A 4,408-nucleotide genomic window follows, 5' to 3' on the forward strand; every position below is an offset into this window, starting at 1 on the left:
TTTCATTTTAAATTTGCTTTAACCCTAACCCTAACCCTAACCCTAGGGTTAGGGTTAGGGTTAGGGGTAATTGTTTCAGAATCGTTTGTTTATGTAGTCGGCACTTAATGTATATCGGCTGAATGGACGTCAGTGATTGGTTGAAATTACAGAAATACGACAACTTTAACATGGAATAACTTATGGATTTCTTTTTTTTTAAGAAGACTAAGAGAAAAAGATGTTTTATATGACACATTCTACCAGTGTTCCAAGTTTCAAAGTGTTTCGTTAATGAAAAATGTGGCCCCCGTTTTAAAAAAGATCCCACAAACATATACATGCACACACATGCACATATGTATTCGCTCTCTCTATCTCTCTATCTCTCTCTCTCTCTCTCTCTTACACACACACACAGACACCCATACACTCTCACGCACACATTTTCTCACACATTTATATAAATATATAGAACTCACAAACTAAGTGATAACCAGACCTGAAGTAGACTTGCAGTAGAGGGGGGCAACATTTACTGATGAGTTCGCAAAAGAAAGGACTTTGACAAATCTTGCTGACTGGTTTATTGACCGAACGATTAATCAAACAATCGGTTAATTAATTGGATAAACGGTTAAACAATCGACTAATTATAATACAAGAAATGAAATACAACCAGTGCGTGTGTTCATCATTGTCATAATGACCTCTCGAAAGACAACAAAATTGGACAATGTCGTCCTGAAGATAAAGACAAAATGGTCATGTGTGAAACGCTCCTCCTCGTTGAGAGACTCAATCGAGATTGGCATGAAGGCTAGGGTAACTAAAAGTAGCATGAGCACACTTCATTGAAAACGTGACCTGAAAAATAAAAACATGTGGATGTTGGCTTCGTCCTTGTTGTTGTTCAGACCCAGTCCATATACATTTTGTGTATGATATAGATCAATATGTAATAATAGTACAGACGCAAGCGTGGCCGTGTAGTAAGAAGCTCGCTTCTAATCCACATCGTTCCGGGTTCAGTCCCACTAACTATCACCTTGGGCAAATGTCGTCTACTATAGCCTCAGGCTGACCAATGCTTTGTGAGTGTATTTGGTAGGCGGAAACTGAAAGAAGCCCGTCGTATATATATGTATATATATATAAGCGCAGGTGTGGCTGTGTAGTAAGTAGCTTGCTTACCAACCACAGGGTTCTGGGTTCATTCCTACTGTGTGGCACCTTGGGCAATTGTCTTCTACTATAGCCTCAGGCCGACCAAAGCCTTGTGAGTGAATTTGGTAGACGGAAACTGAAAGAAGCCCGTCTTGTATATGTATATATACGTATGTGTGTGTATATGTTTGTGTGTCTGTGTTTGTCCCTCCAACATCGCTTGACAACCGATGGTGGTGTGTTTACGTCCCTGTGACTTAGCAGTTCGGCAAAAGGACCCAATAGAATAAGTACTAGGCTTCCAAAGAATAAGTCCTGGGGTCGATTTCTTTGACTAAAACCCTTTAAGGCAGTGCTTCAGTATGGCCGCAGTCAAATAACTGAGACAAGTAAAAGAATAAAAGAATAAGAATAATATTCTCTAATGATTTGTCTCAGTTGTCTGAAATTAAAATCCATTCGGAGTCTATGGAGATTTTTTTTTTATGTAGAACCTATGCTTAAGAGAAAATGCTATTATCAATGAACGTAGGTCTTTCAGAAAAAAAATTGAAATATGTCTTCCTTTTCGGCATCTCCCAAAATACTTCAGCACCCAATATCAAAAACCATTCCAATATCAAAATCGCTAGTGATTCTCACACTACCAACAACAACAGCTACAATACTACAAAGCCTGTGCAAAGCGCAGTTCAGACCACGATATGAAACGTTTGTACATCTGCTGCTGCTACACAAACAGACGTTTAGACATTTCAGACCAGGGATTCTCAACTGGGGTCCAGAATGATCTCTTGGGATCCTTAAGACTTCTTGGGTTCCTTATAAGCTTTAGTGAGTTCCACACAAAGAAAATTTTAAATTAGGCATCCATAGTAGCATTGTAAGTGTCCATGGAAATATTTGCTACTAGGCAAATATAATTCAACATGTTTACAGCCAATAAGCCATATTCCCTACGCAAGTGAACGTATGAAAAATTCACCTTTCATCCAATCGAGATCGATAAAATAAGTACCAGTTGAACACTGGAATCAACTTAAACGACTTATCACTTCACCTCACCAAAACTGCTGACCTCGCGCCAAAATTTGAAACCAATATATAGAATATATAACTGGAAACAGCACGGTGAGCAGAAATCAGAATTTCGAAACTCTAATGCTCAAACAAAACCTAGTCACCAACTGAAAATAATGAATCATTGATTGGTCTACTGCAGCAATCTCTCTGTTCAAATGAACAGTGAGACTAGCTTTTCTGAATGTTTCTGTAAAAGAAAAACATCACTGCGCTGGCGTGAGTGTGTCGCTAAGCAGATCGCTTTGAATACTTGTGGTTTGCGGTAAATTCCCGCTGTGCAGCACCTTGGACAAGTTTCTTCTATGTCCTTGGGCTAATGAATGCTTTTATGAGGGAACTCGTTAGATGGAAACATATACGCGTTTGTGAGTGTGTGTGTGTGTGCGTGTATACATAATATATACATACATATGTACATACATAAATACATACATACGTACATATGTATATATCCGTAAATGTCTTTATGCTTGTCACCACACGCACCGCTTGACAACCAGGGCTGGATTGTTTACGTTCCTATCACTTAGCAGTTCGGCAAAGAGGCTGATAACATAAGTACTAGATCTAAAAAGCTAGTATTGGGGTCGATTTGTTCGACTAAACCCAACCAGGTGTTGCTTCAGTATGTACGCTGTTTAATGATTGAAACATGTAAACGATAAAGGCTAATGAACGGTACGTGTGAGGTATGTGGCTGCAACTAATTAAGTCAAATTAATCCTTTTACCATCTGCCTCGTAAATAACTCTTTCATATCGACTGCTTGAGGCTTTGATTTGCAACGCGGTACAATCGAATCAGCGCCATAGCGTTTATAGCAACACAACAAGGTTATGACGCGTATTATTACATAGGAATGTGCATGTGAATGTGTGTGTGTGTGTGTGTGTGTGTGTGTGTGTGTGTGTGTGTGTGTGTGTGTGTGTGTGTGTGTGTGTGTGTGTGTGTGTGTTACCAGAACAGATTGCTTGATACGCAGAGTACCACTCCTATACACATACGCTTTTAGGTGATGACGAAACTTGCACATTGTGCAACAGTTGAGAAGCTAGAAGAATAATTATTTCAAGTTTTGGCACAAAGCCAGCAATTTCGGGAGAAGGATAGGTCGATGAGATCAACCCCAGTACTCATCTGGTACCTATTTTATCTATGTGTATTTGCTCAAAAGCAGGGCTGCATAATATATCTCTAGATTTTAACCAGTACTGTATGTAATAGAATCAAAATCCTTGTGGACAGTAAAATACGTGGTATCAACCGTACTGATTTGAGACCTGTTTTGAGATTTTCTCAACGTCTGTAAACCCTCAGTATCTGAAACGTCTATACGTTTCCACTAATAAAACTTTGGCAATTCGGACGTTCCGATTTGCGTATATAACGCATTGTTTGCATCTATGTCGGTTTATTAAAAACCTTGATAGACTAGTAATGTTTTGTTACAATGCCAAGCTGTAGCTAAGATTATATCTCTATAACGTAGTCAATGCTGTATGTATAGAGAGAGATGTCAAGAGATAGTCTTTACCACCATGGACAGAAAGCCAAATTTCGACCTCGGTGGAATCTGAACACAGAACGTGAAGACGGACAAAATGCTGCTAAGCATTATGCCCGGCGTGCTAACGATTGTGCCTTAATCAGAAGAATAATTATTGCTGTCATGATGCGGCACCCTCTCCCCCATCATGATGAGTCACCTACCTACATTCAATTATAAAACAATCTCTTTCAGATTCACAGCAGTAGGGAAATTGTGCAAGGATGATTGCCAAACAAGGAAGATGTTGTCATGAGGAAACATTCTGCAATAGATGGGACATTTTACCAGAATGTCACGCGAAAAATTAGCCAATCATAATACGGTCTTTGTAACTACCTGAAAGGTAGAGAAAATGTAATCGATCTTTCCATACGCTATAAGGACACGGTAAACAGATATTTGCATACAGATATAATTTTAATGCTATCTTTAATGAAATCTATAAGCCATCAAATATATGGCTTGGAGATAGAGGCTAAATAAATAATTATGGAGGCAATAAAGATCGTGAGTAATCAACAACAGAAGCATCATATGCATAAACATATGTATGTGTGTTAAACTGTGCGTATGTATTCATTTGATACACTATGCGACAGATCGTATACATTTTCAATGATATATATATAT

Source organism: Octopus bimaculoides, chromosome 5, assembly GCF_001194135.2.
Source record: "Octopus bimaculoides isolate UCB-OBI-ISO-001 chromosome 5, ASM119413v2, whole genome shotgun sequence".
NCBI lineage: Eukaryota > Metazoa > Mollusca > Cephalopoda > Octopoda > Octopodidae > Octopus > Octopus bimaculoides.